Below are 14,152 nucleotides of genomic sequence, written 5' to 3' on the forward strand. Positions count from 1 at the left end.
TCCTCTTATAAGAGGTTCACGTAGATTACAGTGCTCAAATCAATTCCAGTCAGGCTTCCTGCATCCTTGCAGGAGCAGTGAAGATCCCCTTGCTCCCCTCAAGTGCTGACTTTCCACCTAAGAACCTGTGCCCAAAGCTAATGCCAGCTTGAGTATGGCAGGACTAACTAAGACTACTGGTATTAACAATATATTAAAAAAAATTATCCAAAAATATAATTTTAGATAAATTACTAAAATATTTTCAAATCATTAAATGGTTTATATATTATAAAAATAATCGATATATTTTGCTAGTGGAGGTTCTTCACAGCTAGCCATGAAGACATTTTAACTACTGGGACTACAGGTAAGAACAGATTACTTATCAGAAATAAACTGATCTTTGGAGAACCTTTACTTATTTAGAAAGAAAGCACACAAAGTGTTGCCTTCTCAAATAAAGAAGATATAACACCAGCAGACTTTCAGGTTTGGCATTCTGTTTCCAAGCCTTGACTTCCCACAAGTTCCTGGCTACTACTCTGTTTCTTTCTCTGAGACATGCTCACAATTTCTTTTCAGATCTCGTAATTTTCCTCGTTTTCTGGGTGATTTCTACCTCTGGTCATTACAATCAAACAATGCCTCAGCAGCATCTGCAGAAATTTCCCTATGGCAATCCCCCAGCCTGGGTGTGTCGGTCCTGAGTGCACTCAGCACAGTCTGCTGGATGGCAGCCTCCCCTCTTTTCAGGGAAGAAGGTTTATTTTGCTTGATCTAAGGCTGTGCAACAAATGCTTCATCTTTCCTAAGGTCTGCAGTTACCTGAATAGAGACAGGCTCGCTGGACAGCAGCTGTTAGCACTTTCCAGCATTACACAAGGATGGTCTGGAACAGTCTGTTAGTTCTGCACAGACAATGAATAAAGCAAAGCAGAAGGCCTAGATATTGAGTAATGAGGATCAGATTTTGACCTTTAAATGCTGCTGGATGGATTGCACGAGGATATGTTTGATTCAAGTGATACTATTAGGTACAAAATTGTACTGTTTGCCTAATGTCTACTGCATCTACCAGCTGAACCACTCTGTGCTTGCTGGCACACTACGTGCTGCAGCAAGAGATGGCTCTGCTGAGTGAGCCCAGTAAGAGAGGGTGGTACTGGGGAGCCTGGGAGAGCTGAAAAGCATGGAAAGAGCATGGGAAAATCTGATCGCAAGGTGCAAGAGATAATTCTCTATTTTAAAACCCATTGATCAGTCAGATCTCCAGCAGTGTTTAGACTTCTCAAGCTCTGCAAACGACAAAATCCAAATCAAAAGTCTCAGTTTCTCTTCTCTGGCCCACTGGCATTTGAAATTTTGTACAACTACTCGTGATGACAAGCTGCCCTCTTGTCAGCTGTGATTTTTGCCAGAAAGTGCTGTACAAGAGTCTGTATAACTGTTACAGTTATTTTATTTTCGCAATCATTAATTGATCCTTTCTAAACATTTGAATGCCTGAGTTTAATTAGTGGCAACATTTCTGCTACAATTTTTAAATCTATTTTTATAAATGATTTAAATTAATCAAGCCTTATACTTGAGATGGTAATTTGTTGGACCAAGACAGCTGTTTCCAGGCCATACACTTTGTTTTCAAATCCAACCTTCACATTTAAACCTTTAGTGGTTTAACTTAGATCACCAGCTTATTGGTGATTCAAACTGTATCACATCAAGTAACACCCTCAAAATCTGATGCATTTGTATGACATCAATGGAGTGAAAAACTCTGCACATAACTCAGGAAACCACTTCGGTTTTTTCACTTTTACATGAAAGTTAACTCCATGTACTAAGCAAAGGTGAATACTTCACAGCATAGGCTCACTAGAGGCTTACTGGGCTCAAAGCTGCAAGTCTATCTCAGTCCTCAGAGAGGCTTGAGGTAGGTTAGGGGGATTTCCTAGAAGAATGTGCTTTTCACAATGAAGTAAATGAGGTACATTTATTAACTCTGCTTTTTAAATATCTAACCAGAATGAGATCTACCACAAAACTAATTAATATAGAAATGGATAACTTAAACAGTCCTAAATGAAAAATGCCTCTTCCACTATGCTAATTGCTTGTACACTAACAAGAGCATCCTGTACTGCTGAAAATGCAAACAAGAAGAACTATACACACTTGTTCATTTCCTTATGTAGATGCCTTATAGGCTGCATGGACTTCTGACATTTGCTACTAATGCAAAAAACAGTGTTCAGTGACCTAGCATCAGATTAAGAGAAACCAAGATAAATACATTCCATTCAAGAAAATGTAACGAATGTGCCAATTTTATTTACATTTTCTTCAAGATTATGGTGTGGGGGGGAAATATTGTAGGATGGTAACTCTTCTCTTTTTAAGATTCTACATTTAAGAACAAAATCAAAAGAGTAAGATAAATTATATTAGCATCACTCCAATTCCTTCCAAACATAAGCATCATACATACAAACTAAACTCCAGCAGCAAGTGAATGAAAGAAATCACTTATTAATTTTACTTTATTAATGCTATAAATATAGGAGCCAAAAGGATCTCAGACATGATTCACTGTGAAAGTACACATTAATCTCTGGGTCTCTTTTGAGATTCAACCTGGCATGAAACTTGGGCAAAGTATATTCTCAGCAAAATGGACAGTGCATCCCAACAATGCTCTTAAAAAAATTAAGATTTGTGTGAGAATTTAATGTTTGTGGAAAAGTCTTATCTGGCAGACTTAGAGTTTGAAATGCCCTCATCTTCAGGGCAGCATTTCTAGCAGGAGAACAGATTGTCTCACACAGGCTCACCACTACCACGCAGCTTGGAACTGAGGGACCATGCTCAGTGGTCAGGTTTTGTGGCTGGTTCAACCTTTCACTGGACTTACAACCACAGGGCAATTCTTACTGGCTGTAATGTTTTTTGTGATACTATTTTGGTCCACTGAGAACAAGAGTTGAGATCTCTTTTGACTTTTCTCAAGAGTCAAGCTTGTCTGTCTGGGGGGAAAAAACCAGAATAAATCAAGTGACTAGCATTAAATTCCATGACGAAGACATTGTCTGAAGAATTTCTGAAGACAACTGCCCACAGCAGACCACTGACCTGGTCTGAAAGTATAAGATAATGAACTGGACATGATTTGGCTTATTTGTGGGAAAGAAAGCTTCATACACGTACAGAAAAAATTTAAAGAAACAACAGTGTTAACAGTTCCATTCTTCACACATGAAAAAGTCTTTCAGGAAACAATTTAAGCTCCTTGTGCACTACTAAAATCTATTTGAAAAATACTGCTTGCCCATATTTATCTCTGTGGAAGACTTGGATTAACTGTCTAGGCTCAGGACAAAATGATCTTTGAAGGCAACAGTCATGTGATAGAAAAAAGGGAGCATCTGTAATGCTGTCTGCGAGGTTCATATGCCTTAACTTCATGTACCATAAGTTTATTTAAACAGAAATCATCACCTGGAACATGAGAAGCAAATGGCATTTTTAATATCAGAGGTACTAGCAACGAGCCTGTGTATTTCTTCAGAAGGAAATACCAGTGCAGACAGTGAATTAAAACATGCCATGGTAACAGATGAAGACTTCAACTGTCAACAAAATCAGGCTATTAATTTTCACATAAACAGTCTTTTTAAATCTTTGATTTTTAATATACAGTCCAAAGATCACTCTCACATTTCAGCAGCTTTTGTCTTTTAATGCCGATCCCTTCAACTGACTTTTCACACAGCCCTGTGCTTTGTCTCCCCTTTGGAAAAGGTGAGTGAAAATACCAAATGATATCTTATTCTGCCAAGACCAAAGGAACAGTTCAAACATTCAAAAATATTAGGCAGTGGCTTTACTTAATGTAGGAAGAGAATTTGACTAGCAGTGGGCAGGGGAGGCGGGGGGAACCAAACCCAAATCCAAACCTCTTCTTGTGTTCTGTTTCAACCTATGCTTAGGTCTGGACTATGTAAAACAACAAGCAAAAATTACTGGATGGAAAACACAGAATTATTTTGCTTCTCATCACATTCTCTTCTCAAGTGACAGACTCAGATTCAAGAGGAGGCTGGGAAGCTATTGGCCTGTTCATTACCACTGAAAGCAGAGGTGCCCAGACTGATCCACTTGGACTAAACTGTGTCCTGCCACAGGATGCAGTCTCTCAATGGATGGTTCTAAATGTGTCTGGGAGAGCAACTCATGCTGCTGTGGCCTCTCTGTACCTCCTCAAAAGACAAGGATTTCAGACTGTACATCTGTCAGCTTACAACATCTCCCCAGACCGTAGCTCACTCAAACAAGAAAACAGACACACAGTGTGTCTGTTACTGATCTTTTCCTTCAAATTTCTGTGCTATTTCTGAAATGGAACAAGGCTGGAACTTTCCTTTGACTGAGATGAACCAAATGTCACCTCATACCAAAGAGAGACTTCTCTGTCTCTGGTCAGTGGAAATACAAAGTAAGAATCAAAGGTGCTGCTTTTGTCTGAAAAATCATTATCACCTTTAAAATTTAATTCCCTTAAATCACTAGAGATTAGTCTGGAGGAATGAAGAAGGGAAGTGAGAGATGACAATTCTCCATTCTCTCCAGAGATTATGTGTCCCTACAGATTTTGTTTCCTGTGCAGTACTTAACTCCTTGATGCCTTTTCTCTCATGATCTCTTCCTTGGGAGAAACTTCTTCAAATTTAAAAATCAGAACATGAGCCAAGTAAATAAAAATAAATAAATAAAGTTCAATGCCTATAAAAAGTACACAGACTAACCTGCTTAATTATTAACAAGTAAACATAACAAATTCTGAATTATTTACTTAATCTTTTTCAGCTACAAACCTCAGACTTTTAGAGCATGAAATACATGCTTTATTTTAGGACACAAACCAGGTATTTTATAAGGCTGTGGACTTTTTTTTTTGAGTCGGAGCTGTTTTGAAGAATACACATTTCTTATTAACCCCCAAATACCTTCCTCTCACCAAACCATGCTGGAATTTTAAATACAGAAATAAGAGTTTTAGTATAAAGATCCTGTATTCATGTGTTTGTTAGTGAATAGGATGGCTGTTTCTGAATTGCAGCTGAGCAAAAATAAGATTCCTGTGAGGCATATGCACCTTCCCCAGCTTCTGTACATCTGCTAGGAAGATGCTAGATGCAGAGGAAGAACCTGGTGCAAGTTCCAGACAGAAATTCTACAACAAAGGATGAAATACCCCCAGCACAACCACATTTTCTTTACTGAATAAAGCTACCCTGCTGAAGCAAACCTTATCTGTGCCACAAGCAAAAAAAGGTCATCGCCACTGGTCCCCGAGGTTCCGACGAGATGCTGTTCTAGGCCGGACCTCCAGCTGGGCCCATCTTTATGTTTTCCCTTCTGACACATTGTTCTGCCTAATGCAGTGCAGATGTGGCACAGCCTTCCCAGGTGATATGCTGCAAATGAGGCAAGTTCAAAGTTCCTTGCTGGATAAAACAAGTGACATTTCTTTACCTGCTGAAGTTAGCACAGACCCTTTGAAGTCCCCAGCATCCAGTAGTGTAAAACAATGCCATCTCCTCCTCAGTAACCTCAGCCCATCATACAGTCACAACTTTTTGTCTGAATGGTAATATCATCATCATCATCATCATCATCATCACCATGGCAGAAACATGGCTGTGTATCTAGGAACTTTTCTTAACTAGCATTTCACTGAAATTATTCCGTAATACTGCCTTTGGAGCCCTGGATTAACAAAGACATACCACAAAATCACAGAATGTGCTGAGTTTGAAGGGACCTACAAGGATCATCGAAGTCCAACTCCTGGCCCTGCACAGGACACCCCAAGAATCACACCATGTGCCTGAGAGCATTGTTCAAATCCTTCCTGAACTCTGTCAGGTTTGGTGCTGTGACCATTTCCCTGGGGAGCTATTCCAGTGCCAATTCACACAGTAGTATTTCCTCAGCCTTGATACAAACGTGAAATCTGATAACATATTTATTAATCTACTCTTAATTGCTCTAATGGTCAAATACTGGGGTTTTTTTCCCCTGGTTTTAGATCTTAACAATTTTGTCAATATTTATGTACTATACTTCTTTTTTTTGCCTACCAAAGCCTTGCAAAGGTGCAATTCAGGAGATGAGACAGTTAATCATAGAGTTGGCTTAGTCTCTAATTTAGGTGGCCTACTTATGTTAGCAACATTTTATTAGCACATTATGCTGTATATTTAATATTTAGTACACTGTATGAGAATGGTTTACTGTGTACTGCTCACATAAATGACTTACAAATTCTATTTGACACATAGAGAAGAGTGTATTAAGTAATACATGTATTTCTGAGTATATCTAATGCTACAGAAAATAAGGATAAGCAGAAGACATGTAGAGAAAACACTAAAATGTATCTTTGATGGACTTAAAGGCTAGCTTACAAACACTTCAGTAGACAAAAGGTGCAGCATTAGGGATATATGCACAATGCCCATCCCTTCTTTAACTTTTTATTTCAAATCTTCCTCTGGAAGCCTCAGCTGAAGGAAAAGGATTTTCATTCAAAATTGCTGAAGTCTCACAATGGAAACAATTGCAACAAAACATACAGCAAATCCTTCCACAACCTTTTGTACTTTACTAGACCCAGAAGACAAAGTAGGATCTTTCTTTGAGTTTAGAAGTGCTTTCAGGACATTTTTCAAGAGGCAGATAAGTTAGCTATGTCCTCATGAATTATGCAGCCTTTCCAGTGTGTACTTACACAATGCTAGCTGGAAGCCCCTGGGAAGGATGCCCAGTGCATATGAGCAGCAGGTGGTACCAAAGGAGAATCGCTCAGCCAAAGCAGATCCAAGTTTTCCTTGGAGAGCTGGAGAGCAGCTCTGAGCAGGGATCCCAGTTATCTGGTATAGCTGTAGCTATTTTGGTTATATTGGTGTTCAGAAATTACTGGAAAGGAGATTTTGACTTTAGTCCTTAGTTAGGAGGAAAAGTATACTGGTTTTCATGCTCCTTCTATTTACAAAGTGAATCAAAGCTACACCAGCAGGCACCTGTAAGGGCCAGAAAGGGGAAAATCACAGAATCCTTTAGCCTGACATGAATCAGCCCTATGTCAAAACACCCATAAGCAGTCCTGGTGCAATTCTTACACTTGATCTCTAACTAGTAAAGCCTTCATGTTTATCAGAAATATGTTTTTCTGGTATCAATGGACAGGTGAATGTAACAGAGTGAAGGAAGGATGACAACCTCCCAAGACAAGTGGTCTCCAGTTGACTCTGAAGCTCACGGTACTCTAGTTAAGAAACAAAAGGTCATCAAAAGGCAAGGAAGCTTGTTTGTAATCAGTTTCAGCTTTTTGTATTTCTTCTGCTGTGTAATTTGTCAATATATCTATCAATCCTTTCATAATAAGGTTGCTAAGACAGATGCTAAGACTTCAGTAAATACCAAATTTCTTTTCTGCAAAAATAGATGATCACAGCAAAAGCATTTTTTTTCTGCTGGTGAAGTATTTGCAGCATTATTACAAAGGACTCTTACTGTTTATTAAAATCCCTGACAAAATATCAGTTCCAAAGCTTTTCCTACTATCATCAGTCGATGTTTGTCAAGTGACATTCAAAACAATTTTATTTTTAAAAACAGAAACAAAACAAAATTGAGCCTATTTTCCATTCTTTTTATTCTTGTACTTTACTGAATTTTTCAATATTACTCCAATACTTGTATAAGACTTACACGGCATACCTAAAATGCCTCACAATAGAAAAATTTAGTTCACATTTCCTCTAGGAAAAAAACCACAAAACAAAACAATCTACAAAACCTCTTAGAAAATGTATCTTTCCCCAGTTATATTCAGTGGGGAACATTAAAAATTCAATATTTGCCACTTTGCAATGACGTCTGGACACAAAACAGTTCCTTCATGCTGCAATAGGTTTCTCTAGTCTAAACATAAAGGGAATTAGAACAAAAATACACATTTGAAACAGTACTAAATATGACAACCACAAAATATCTTCTATCCTGACAACACTTTTCCCCTTATTTGTTCCAGTCATTTCTACCATTCATTACAGATACAGTATTTATTTTTTATAAAGATTAATGTATAAAAACCAGTACATAGGAACCAAGTAACAAGAATGGGTCTTATTAAAAATTAATAATATTACAAAAATAACTATTATATTAATCAATATGAAGACTGAGATGTTCAGATCTGTAGCACATTTTTAGTTCTAACATTCATTCTGCTTTAAGGACATGAGGACAGCTGATTTAGTAAAAGCCTTAGCTGAGATAACATCAATATATAGTATTTGGATTAAAACCGTGTTGGGAGCTATATTGCAAGCTAGCAGACATCTCCATTAAAAGAATGCATCATACCTTATAGGACAAATATAAGGTTTGTACAGATTAAGATCTGAAGAAACAATCCAAAAGGGGCTCCTCTTTTATCTGAAAATTCGCCAGCAAAACTGAAGGGGATAGTTGTGGATCAAACTTAACCGTGGTTTAATCTTATCATAACCAATAAGATTCAAGGATAAATGTAACTTACTGCTTATTACACAGCAGAGATTTTAAATTAAGAAAGCTTTAGTTCAAATATTTTCCATAGTAAAATCTGTTTCTTGAAGTGATACCCCTCAAAACATGTGATCTACTTAATATTATTTTAATAGGACCTACACATACAACTTTCATCTATATTTTTCTCAGACATGCATTGTTCTTTCATTTAATACAGGTCAATGGATTATGCAGGGTTTTGTCCTGTGATGTTAAAGGAGACGAACCAAAATTTCTGAAGCATGTCATATAACACGACACTGTTTTCTGATAATAAATGATCTGTATTGCAGTAGAGTTTAGAGAGCACAGTGAGATTGATGTATTAGGCACTGTAGTGACACAGACTGGAAGACAGTTGTCACTAGAAAAAACTTTTCAGACAAGCCAGCCAAAGGGTGAAAGAGCAGGAACTACTTTTTCAGATGAGTTGAGGCACACAGATTGGAGTTACTCAGAAAATCTGTGACAGAGTACAGTGTTGAACTTTTATCTCAGGTTACACTCCACTGCTTTAACAACAAAGCCTTCCTTCCTCTCTATTAATTATACAGAGCAAAAAATCCCAGTATTACATCTACCCCATTAACTGAGCAATTCCAAGCATCATGCTACTTCACATTTGCATAAATCCAGTATCAAGAATCTCAAAGCACTTTAAAGCAAAGCCAAATAGAACTAGGTTATCCTCAATTTGCAGGTAGTGAAATAAAACCAGAGGCATTAAGGGTAAAGTCATCTCACCTGACTTTGGCCATCTAAAAGACACTGCGCCCTAGGCTGCTCCCTCCACCACTGGAACAAGGTGAGCATCTAGAGAGGGAATTCCATCTCTTCTCAGATACCTGGCTAAATCAATCACCAAAGGAGTGTCACCCTTTCTTCTGCCTATTCCTTCCACATAGCCTAGATGCTGAGACTAAATGCCTCATGTTTAGATGAGTGAGCTACAGATTTCTATTCCATCACAAAGTACTCCTATTCTCTATTCTCTTCCCTCTTTCCTATGAGGCACAAAACCAGTGACGGGCCAAGGTTTGTGCTGACTAGTGAGCACACACATGTGGAAAGATAGGTGCACACTGCCAGACCCGTGAGTGTATTGACAAATTACACAAACAGAACTCACTGCTTCTTGGTGCCCAGATATTTACACATTTCCAGAGGTACTGGCAACCAAACAAATGGCTGTAAGTCTCTAGGTCTAACTGAGATTTGTGCTGCTCTAAGCCCAGAGTGCAAGCCCAGAAGGAATATCCACAATGCTGTCACAATATAAATAATGCTAATAAATAAAACTCACATCAAAATGAGATTTTTTTTTTTACAAGAAAGGTGATAAAAGTCTGCTATCAGACTTTGATCACAAGTCCTACTATTCAGAAAAGGAAATACTTCTGAATCTCAGTGAAAATGAATCTGTCTGTGGCTGAAATAACTTTTAAAAACCAGAAATGATTGTACAGTTTTCTCTGTCAACTCAAAGATCAGATTTAGGGATCCAAAAATGTTTGACTTTTCTATCGCAGATCTGCACGCATCAGAAAAATCTGGCACTACACTGCATGATAGGACCTTGAAGCTCTGAAGTAACTGTGAAGTGGCAGTTCAAATAGCTCTTCCAAAATGAAAACTGGTTAACACAAAATTAGAGTGATGCCTCCTCCAACATTAAAACAGACACTGGGAATGAAAAATTTGTTGTCTTCCCTCTCCCACAAAAGAATGACTTTGACTAACAGCTTCCATTCTATGCATAGAAAGTTAAGTAATGTATTTCAGTGTTTTTGCCAAATAAAGCCTGGGAAGGAGTTCTCTAAAGAAATCACAGGATGCCAATGGAGTTGTATGAAAAAATACCAGCACTTTCACTCAACCACTTTCAAAGTTCTAAAGGGAATGAGAATCAGACTTTGCAAATTCAAGCTTCTTCTCTTTCTTCAGTTCCTGGAAAAAATCACCCAATCAGGTACACGGAAAAGCACTGAAGTCTCGCTTTTGAACAAAGCACTGCTGTGTGGCAAATGGGCCCGGATCCTTCAGGCTCATCCCAAGCGGAACCGTTCCCAGTGAGCCAGTGCTAGGAACTCCAGTACCTTGCTCCTGCCTCCCTACCTTGGCAGGTGCCTCTGCTTAAAATGAAAGCAAGGTGCTAACAGCAATGATGATCTCTTATCGGCACAGAAGAATTGGCGCTTAATGCAGCAGCCAAAGAGCAGCTCTCAGTGTTTCACGGCTCAGAGGCACAGGATGGGAGGGAGCTGGGCTCGACCATAGATCCTGCCACTAGGAAGCACAGCAGCACCTGATCAGCTCATTTGTCAAAGAGCAGAAGGATCTTCCAGGCCAAGAGTAGTGGAATGGCTTTTCCTAGGAATAAATTTGCATCACAGACCTTACCACCTTCCTCCACACATGCAAAATTTATTTATTTGACCTGCCCATTGCAAACAGAGCTGTACTCAACAAAAAAAAACCTATCGAGAAACCACAGTGCCTTTGAGTCTTTCTCCAAGTAATAGGATTAGAAAACAAATGGAAAAGCTTTCAGTGATGATGTGATGAGTGTATCCTTATACTGATAATGCTAACACTAATAATTCCTCCTGCAGGTACTACCCTGTCAATAACACTTTTGGACAATTTTTTTTAAGGGCATGAAAGTAATCTTAATACTTTGCAGAGTAGTATCTTCACATCCATCTATGGTTAACTTTCCAAGCCAACATAATGCATATGAATTAGACCGACTGTTAATGTTTATTTTTATGGGGAGGAAGAAGAATATCTTAGCTCTGAACTTTCCACTTTTGTTAATGATTAAAAAGTTAATTAAGTATTAACTTTATTAAATTAATAGTTTATATGACACACCTAAAATTACCTACAACACATACTAGGCAAATCTGTTTGTTGTTTTCGGGGCAGGTGGATTGAGTGGATGGAGTATCCAGAAAAAAAAATACAGTTTCCAATAGAACTGTATGGAACATCTATTTCTCTGAGAATAACATCTATTATTTAGTGTGGAGCAAATATGTTCAGAAGCTAAATGGTCTCTTTCAAATGACAGAGGTATTTTTTTCCCTCTTTTCGTTTAGTACAACATGCCTCTGATATACCAAAATAGCTTTTCTTTAAAAGGCAATCTTTATTAGGTAATTTTTAAAATGGGAATTACAATATGTACCAGGAAAAAATTGTTTGGCTGTTTACTTACTGATTCTTTACAGAGGCCAATTATTTTGCCAATAGGAAAGATGAAATCTGTTACAAAAAAATAAATAGGACTTATACTTTAAATCCTATTCATAGCAGAGAGTTATTTTGTTTTTAGGTCTGGTCACCTAAAAAAAAAAAAAAGGGGACATTAATTTGAAGGCTGTATCATACTTCAACAATAATAACTGGTTCCCCAAACACTTTCCACCACAAATCTCACTGGCAGGATTCCTACTTTACAAGAGATCAAAAGCCATCAGAAAAACAAGTCGGGGTGAGATAAAGAACAGAAGAAAATAAAAGGCTTCCTAACTTCCAGTCTTCTGTGAGAAATGATTAAATTTCTGCTTCTAACCCAGAGACATGACATCATCTCATTTTTTAAAGAAAAAAATATCCTGTCTTCTTAACATCTCTCTCGTATATCCACCTTTGCAACCGTATCTGTGCAATCCACTATCACGACTGAAATAATCCATCAAATAGGTATCTTGGCCATTCAAATCAGAATGTGAGTGTAAAATTTCCGTCCTTACAATACTGTTTACCTGCGTGAGCCCCTTGAAATACTGGGTATGTCTGCTCAGCAGAGCCTCTCCAACGCCCACACTTAAACAAGCCTCCCTGTGACACCACAGGCAGCGCTTTCCAGTTACGTAAAGTCCCGCCAATCAGAAAAAGGCAAGAGTTAACAGCAGAATGCTGTAGAGAAAAAGCTAAACTTATGAACATGTTCAGATTGCCACTGCCCAAAAATCTGAGTAATGTTCCAGATATGTTATGTTAATCTGTTACACAAGACTGTCTGTAATGGGAATCTTTTTTTAAAGAGTATTTGAGGGTGGTACTGGGGGTTGGATGAAGGCATGTGGCCAAAGTTATTACTGAATTGAAGAGGATTATTTTAATTATTATTCGACTATTAACCCTCTGCATGGTCCAATTTAACCAGTGTCATTGTGTTTACAACTCATATGATCTATAACCATTGTACTTGAAATTACTGTTGATCACTGAGCATTTTGGAGTAAAAATAGATGTGATTAGATGTGTAAAGCTCATTTGAATGCAGTTTTATGCATAGAATGGATTTCTATCCACTAAAAAACAGCCCTTAATAATAAGATATCAAGGAAAACACAGTGAGAAATGATATTTTCTGAATGTGATCTGTGTATTCTAGATACACCTCATAATGAACGTGACCAAATACTGAACACGAACTGAAGAACAAACCCTTTGTGTTGATGCAAAATTTGAGTGGCAGGAAAAAAACATTACAGAAGATAAGGGTTTTCATTCACAATGCAATGTAAATTAAAAAACCATGGATACAAAAGACTAGAAACAAGAAAGGTAATATAACAAACTTACATTTCACCCTTCATCTTTACAAGGATCAAAAGAGGGGTATACATCTTCATTCTAGTTGAATGGCCACTATAATAATAAATTACAGTAGCTCATACAAGAAATAAAATATGAAGGACTCAGTTATGTTTTAAATTGAAGGAATGCAAACCATAACAAAAAAAAAGAAACAAAACAAACTGTAAACTCCATGGGGTTTAATTTTTTTTTTAAATGAGGGGCAAAATATACATGCAAGTAAGGTATTTCTGTATTTATGCAGTCACTTTGCCGTTGACTTCACTGGGAGCAACATGAAGCTTGGAGACTTCTCTTACCAAGCCTATTTTCACTCTAAATAGGTCTTGACGGTGTTGTAGCTGCAAAGCCAAAAAAAAAATGAGGCCAAATTTTATGTGGTCATGCTAGCGTGGTGGAAAAGCTTTTGTGAGGATTTGATGCTGTAACTGCATTTGTACATCTGGCCCCCCACAGACCTTCAAAGACTTAGACATCCATAGATACTTACATGGATTATTAAATGGCCTGTTAGTAAAAAGAGGTGGATTCAGGACACTGGCACATTTGAAATGGGTATCTGCAACTGGACTCTGACATTTCATTTGAATACTTAAAGCATTAATGTTATTGTATCCTGAGGACCTATATTAACAAGTTTGACGTAACAGATGGAAGCTTTTTCAGAAAAATGTAAACAGCTGATCTGAGAGCCAGCACTTTCTATAGACAGAACTTACAGTGAAATATAGCACTCGACTGTTTATTCCAAACACATCATGGCATTGTAAGTAGACCACTTTATGCAGTGGAGAAATACAGTTAAAGGTAAAAGGAACACACATCAAGAATAGAACATTCTCCTGCAAATTCTCTGCTTCTGACCTATCAAAAAAATTCCCCAAAATCAAGAAAATTATAAGCCAGAGCAGACAACTTGAACCAAACCTCACTGAATCTTCTT

General features: G+C 37.8%; 1 long non-coding RNA gene across 4 annotated transcripts in view; it reads right to left on the reverse strand.

The window, feature by feature from the left end:
- The window catches only part of LOC138112790 (uncharacterized), a 397,150-nt gene that overhangs the window by 339,143 nt on the left and 43,855 nt on the right, over positions 1-14,152 (reverse strand). The window lies entirely within an intron of this gene.

This window comes from Aphelocoma coerulescens, chromosome 1 (genome assembly GCF_041296385.1).
Source record: "Aphelocoma coerulescens isolate FSJ_1873_10779 chromosome 1, UR_Acoe_1.0, whole genome shotgun sequence".
NCBI classification, from domain to species: Eukaryota; Metazoa; Chordata; class Aves; order Passeriformes; family Corvidae; genus Aphelocoma; species Aphelocoma coerulescens.